At 38.4% G+C, this 6,767-nt stretch overlaps 1 protein-coding gene and 1 long non-coding RNA gene across 2 annotated transcripts in view; both read right to left on the bottom strand.

Annotated features, from left to right (window-relative positions):
- The window catches only part of LOC147840047 (uncharacterized), a 543,896-nt gene that overhangs the window by 343,598 nt on the left and 193,531 nt on the right, over positions 1 to 6,767 (bottom strand). The gene's annotated exons all lie outside the window — the stretch shown is intronic.
- fcf1 (FCF1 rRNA-processing protein) overlaps positions 1 to 6,767 on the bottom strand; it is a 178,250-nt gene that overhangs the window by 48,184 nt on the left and 123,299 nt on the right. The gene's annotated exons all lie outside the window — the stretch shown is intronic.

Genomic DNA, 6,767 nt, shown 5'->3' on the forward strand with positions numbered 1-6,767 from the left:
TTTGAATAAGATTTGATTAATTCCTATATGTAGGGCGTCACGGTGGCACAGTGGGTAGCACAATCACCTCACACCAAAAAGGTTGCTGGTTCGAGCCTCAGCTGGGTCATTTCTGTGTGGATTTTGCATGTTCTCCCTGTGTTCGTGTGGGTTACCTCCGGGTGCACCGGGTTTCCCTCACAAGCTAAAATTACCCGTTGTGAATGAGTGTGTATGGATGTTTCCAGTGATGGGTTGCAGCTGGGAGGGCATCCACTGCATAAAATAATAAGCTGGATAAGTTGGCGGTTCATTCCGCTGTGGCGACCCCTAATTAATAAAGGAACTAATATAATTAGTGCTATGCAGAGGGAGCGTATAGCTCTTAACATGAAATGTCACACCCCCACAGTAAATGGCTCGGGCATATAACCACTTGAGTCACATCCTTTCCCCTCAAGTGTTTTCTTGTGTCAATCTCTGTTGAAAAAAGGCACTGTGCACTGAAATGGATAAATGGGCCAGAGTTAGTTTAATTGTTAAAGTGTAAAAGTCCAGGTTTTTAGCACACTCCTCATTGATAAGACAGACATGTTATAGCGGTTCAGCTGCAGCTTTTCTTTCAAGTTTTGAAGTTGACAGATTTGACTGACATAAAGAATCATATTAAGACAATGTCTGATACAAAATAGGATTGAAGTTGCAGAAGCTACTACTAGCCTACTTGTACTGTAACTTGTAGGTTTAATTCCCCTAGTAGCAAAGAATTCTGGCCCAGATTTGGCATAAAGCTGGCACAGCAGGCATTCATCCGGCACTGGCATACAGCATGTGGGCCAAACATGGCCCGGGTTTGGCAGAGGTGGCACCGTCTTTAAGGCGGCACACAAGATTTGGGCCAGATGAAAAACGTAGTATTTGGCCCAGATTTAAAAATTTGATAAGTGGGCCATGTGAGTTTGGCCAGTCTTGACCCACATTTAAAATACACTAAAATCATTTTTGAGTAAAGAAAAAAAATTCTACCAATCAGGTCATCACTTTGAGAAAAAGCGTGCCCATAGTGTGCCTAAAGCGCATCACTCCATGGGTTTATCAATTTCATTGCAATCGTGACACACCAACCTATCTGGCCCAGTTCAGGCCCAGTTATGAGTTATAAACTTGGCTGAGACTCGGCCCAGATATGGTCTGTGTTTGGCCCTTGTCTGGAAGCCAAATTTTGTCCAGTCATGTACCGTAATTCACTGCGGCATGTGGGCCAAGCAAAACCTGAATGTGTGGGCCACAGTTGGGCCAGAGAAATTTTGCTATGTGGGTCGTGTAATGTTTTCAAAAAATGATTATCCAAAGCTACAGAAAGGATACCAACACACAACAGTGAAATGCTGCCATTGTTATATCATCAGTTCTACAGTATGTTCTTATCTTACTGACAATTCTTCTTTGGCAGAGCTAAAAACTTACCTTGGGAAGGGAAGATTTGATGCTTGTTATTCTTCCCACCCGAGTCTCAACACATATAGCAGGGTTCATTTGAGTTGAATTTGGGTTTGATTATACTTTTTATATACACATTCATTTACTCTTTGCCAAGTACTTTTCTTTTTTTAACATGCAAACACGAGTTTTAATCATTTTCCTATTTAAAGATTGACTCTTTTTGTAGTTATGTGTACGAAAACTTGAGCAAAGGAGGTCAAGGTGCTCCAGAATTGGCCTTCCCAGTCACCAGTAATTATCATTATTGAGCATGTCTTGGGTAAGATGAAGGAAGAGGCATTGAAGATGACTCCAAAGATTCTTGATGAACTCTGGGAGTCCTGCAAGAAGGCTTTCTTTGCCATTCCAGATGACTTTATTAATAAGTGATTTGAGTCATTGCAGAGATGTATAAATGCAGTCCTCTTAGCTCATGGGAGTCACACACAATATTAAATCTTTTTCCACTGCACCATGATTTTTTTATTCTATACCAGGCCTGTAGCCAGGGGGGGGTTTCGGGTGGTTCGGAAGACCGCTAACTGACAAACGTCCAGAATTTGTCCCATACATGAGCTCATTTTGCCTTATTTTGACTGCTGTGCCAACATAAAAAGTAAAAATAACCCATCGAAGAAGACTTTAAGACTAAGCGGAATCCTGATGTGAAGTGTCCAACATCCAGCTGTGCAAGAAAACATCGGACATAAGCGAAGTCATCTTTCTTTACTGTATTGTTTTTAAATAGGGAAAACATTTGACAAGTAACTTTTATTCTAAATCCTGGACCTTATTCTTTAAAAATACATGACCAATAAAAAAGTGTGAAGCACCAGAAGCGGCCCATATTAAAATCAATTTAAATACTCCTTTGGCTATTGTTATTATCCATGAATTTTCAAATGTACTTTTTTTGTTTACAAGAGAGGCTAGAACAAATGTGAAACTCTAAATTATTACTATAATGTTTTCTTTTTTTATTATTTAAATGGCCAAATTCTGACTGAGGAAAGTTGAATGTGCTGGCCAGGTTGTTATTTGCCTAATAAATTGCAATAAGCTACAGTTTTTAATTTAAAACTTTTTTTCTAATGATATATGATATAATAAATTTTAAGAGGAGGAGAAGCACTTTAGCAACGAGACCAACAGCTTGTAAGTACATTTAGACTTGTTTTCAGTTGTTGTGTATGGTTTGAGGACACTTAGACTTGTTTTCAGTTTGTGTAAGGTTGTAGGACATTTAAACTTGTTTTCAGCTCTGTGTATGGTACTAGAAAAGTTTACCCACTGTTTCCTTGGTTACTATAAGAGCTTGTGTGTCGAGCATGGACGGTTTCGCGTCCCCCGCCGCAGTTTCGGGTGTAAAGACTATATATTGAGCACGCTAGGTTTAGTTAGCAAGAGAAGCACTTTAGCAACGAGACCAACAGAATAGCAGTCTCTTCAGATGCTTCAGAACGCAGCAGCATGAGTGGTCTTTAAAAGAGCACATGTCACTCCGCTGCTCATGCGTTTGCACTGGCTGCCAGTTGCAGCTCGCATCAAATTCCAAGCTCTGATGTTTGCCTACAAAGCGACCTCTGGCTTTGCTCCTTATCTGCTCTCACTGCTGTAGATTTATGTGCCCTCCAGAAACTTGCGTTCTGTGAATGAACGTCGCTTCATGGTTCCATCCCAAAGAGGGAAGAAATCATTTTCTTGAACTCTCGCGTTCAGTCTGCCCAGTTGGTGGAATGAACTCCCTAACTGCATCAGAACGGCAGAGTCACTCGCTGTCTTCAAGAAACGACTAAAAACTCAACTATTTAGTCTCTACTTCCCTTCCTAATCTGCAATTGCCTCTCTGGCGATACCACTAACTGTACTCAAAAAAGAAAAAAAAATCTAATGCTTTCCTTCTTAGGGCCCTATCATACACCCGGTGCAGTGTGGCGCAAGTCGTGGCGCAGTAGTCTTTTGGTAGTTTCAGCTTGGCGCAAGAGTGGTTTTGAGGCGTTGCGCTACGCTCTTTAAATAGCAAATGCATTAGCGCTCATTTGTGCGCCCATAGGCGTTCTGGTCTAAAAAGGAAGGCGTTCTGAGGCGGACCGCTGGTGCGTCGCTATTTTGAGAATCTATAATAGATTTTTCATTAGACCAAAACAAACCCGGTCTAAACTCCGGCGCAGAGTTGCGCCTCGCTTACACACTGCTTAATACGCACAAGAGAGCAATAGGCAAATATCTTTACATATGAAAAAATGTAAATATTAAGGATATATATAGGATATAATAAGAATAGATATAGAATATAAATATAAAGGATTAAAATATTACAAAACATATTATTTTACAGCCTACATAAATATGAAAAATCACTGCTTTTATGTCTTCTTCCTCTCGGGAGGCTTTTTCAGTTCATTCATAACAATTTGCTTTTGTATAATGTTATTATTATTAGCAGTATTATTTATTATATCCATATTTATATTTGTTTTATTAAAAACAAGCTTAGATTTGCCCACCTGTCAGGTTTTAGACCATATGGGGCACAGCATGTGTTTTAGGATATAACTCAGGTTTTTGAGCACATTTTGTTATTATTATTCATTTATTCGTTTGCTGGAAATTAGAACTGAATTTAGAAATAGTTTTGAAACTAATATTTGCGGTTAACAAACAAAAGTATTTAACTAATTGATGTCTGTGCGTAAAGGTTTCCCTATTCAAGAGCGAAAGTGAAAGTAGATCCATTATCTCTCATTCTCATGCAGTAGATGCTCTGTTTAACAGTTTTCTGTTTAAAAAAAAAACTGTTAACTGTGAACTGTTTGCTTGTGAAATGCTCATTTTTTCCACTTAGACTTACTTTGCGTCCTGTAAATAGCGAATGCGCTCTTGGCGCGACGCAGCTGACTCTTAAAGGGAATGGGAGATGAGACTCTGATTGGTTTATTCTCAAAACACACCTATAACTCATTAAGAAAATAAACTCAAGCCTTTTAGACCATGCGCCACGGAGCAAGGCAGATTTCCCGTCCTTAAATTAGCAAAAACGCGTCCTGACACGCCCTGAAAGCGTTTGCGCCCTGTTTTGCGCTCTGCGCATGGAACGTCAAAATAGAGCCCTTAGACTTTACACACGTGAAACTTGCCTGCAGCATTTATTCATTGTTGCTCTTATAGTTGTGTAAATTGCTTCCTTGTCCTCATTTGTAAGTCACTTTGGATAAAAGTGTCTGCTAAATGACTAAATGTCTAAATGTAAATAAATTTGTATTTTAAAAATAAATATTTGTTATGTTCCTCTAAAATACTTAGGAAATATTTTGGTACTTCAAAAAGTGTGGTTATAATGACCATCTGACAAGATAATTCTGCCAAAATATCAACACAATCTCTTCGTATGAATTCGTATGATCTAATTCGTACAATTTAGTACGATTTGCTCATCACCCAATGATGGTTGGGTTTAGGGGTAGGGTTAGGTGCCACGCCTCCTTTTTAAAATCATACAATTTCGTATGACTGAACTTGTACGAATTAGCCACTAAATTGGCAAAGCGTAAAATACTTATGTTTTCTCGTGAGATCAGGCTGAAAAAATAGTGCTGAAAAAAAGTCACCCAAATTCAGTATTTTAATCTTATAATAGAAAAAAATGGGGCAAATAACACCATAAAGGTCCACTTTTTTGAGAAAGAAGAACCACCCTTTTCACCAGTCTGGCTACGGGCCTTTATACTGTACATTATTTCTGTTAAGTAAGAAGACTTTTGTCTATGCAAAGTCAGACCTTACTGTCCTAATGAAATAATTCAAAATCAAGACATGATCATATTTTATTTTGGTCAAATAAGCGTAATCTCCTTTACCTTTTACATAAGCCACTTCTGAAACCAATGATCAGCTAGAAATCAAGGTATTATTAATTGTTCCTAAAACTTGGATAGGCGACAAGTCTTTTGTCAGGTAGTGTACTCTCATTCTGGTGTAATAATAAAAGAATTTGATTACAGTACCACAACTACAGCAGATGTACTGATACTACAGTATTTTCCGGTGAGTATAGTTCCTAGCTATATAGCGATGTTTAATTTTCTGTCAGTTTTCAAACAATGTCAAAGAAGAGTGAAGCATCAAATAGGAAAATTGTCTAAAACTTATATTTTGAAATTTTTGAGTGAGATGCTAAAGGCCTAATCTGATTCAATAATGTATTCAATGCTAAGCTAAGCTAAAAGTGCTCCTTCCAAAATAAGAGATCAGCTTCGTTAAGGAATATAGCAGTGTTCCTTTAAGGCTCTGATATACTTTAAGCAAATAAATCATATACCTAAAGCTGCTTACTGAAAAGTACTGGATTATATGAAGAGTTCAGATGTAAAAACCTCTAAGTGCTGTCTGAAATTTCCATCAAAAATTACCATTTTTCTTTTTTCCTCCTTTGTTTATGTTGAGATATTTCACTTAAAAGACCAGGAGAATGACTTATTATTTGCCATAAATTGATATTACTGCACATACACACAGGAGCCTGACAGGGGCGGACTGGGACAAAAATTTAGCCCTGGCACTGTAGCCACATCAGCGCACATAACCACACCGACATAGCCCCACCCATGGACACGCACATTCACTATTTATTTTGGTGTACAGATGGTAAAATAATATGCAACACAATCTCACGGCAATTTGTAACTTTTTCATTTAGTGGCTAATTCGTATGAATTCGTACGATCTAATTCGTACAATTTAGTACGATTTGCTTGTCCCCCAATGACGGTTGGGGTTAGGGGTGGGGTCAGGTGCCACGCCTCCTTTTTAAAATCGTACCATTTCGTACGACTGAACTCGTACGAATTCGTACGAATTAGCCACTAAACTGGCAAAACGTAAAATACTTACGTTTTCTCGTGAGATCAGGCTGTAATATGACATTCTTGCCAGATTTTGATTACGTTAAAAATTGTTAACGTAACGTAATTGGTTTGAATACGGTAACCTCGGCCCATCTTGAAATCAGGCGGCCGTCGCATATTGGTCCAAATGCTTAACATTTATTATTATTACTATTATTATTATTATTATCATCATCATAATATCACATCTAGCAAGAGATAAAAGCTGCCTCCACGTAAAAACAATACATTAAAAAAAAAAAAAACTGACCGGCCCACATTTAAAAATTGGTCCGGCCCTTCTGGCATTTGCCAGATGGCCAGTCCGCCCCTGGAGCCTGATAAAAATGCTCCTTTTAGAGGAAATTTTCAGACGGCATATAGAGGTTTTTGCATCTGAACTCTTCAAATACAGTCAAGCAC

Source organism: Danio rerio, chromosome 17 (genome assembly GCF_052040795.2).
Source record: "Danio rerio strain M-AB ecotype USA chromosome 17, GRCz13ab, whole genome shotgun sequence".
Taxonomy (NCBI): Eukaryota; Metazoa; Chordata; class Actinopteri; order Cypriniformes; family Danionidae; genus Danio; species Danio rerio.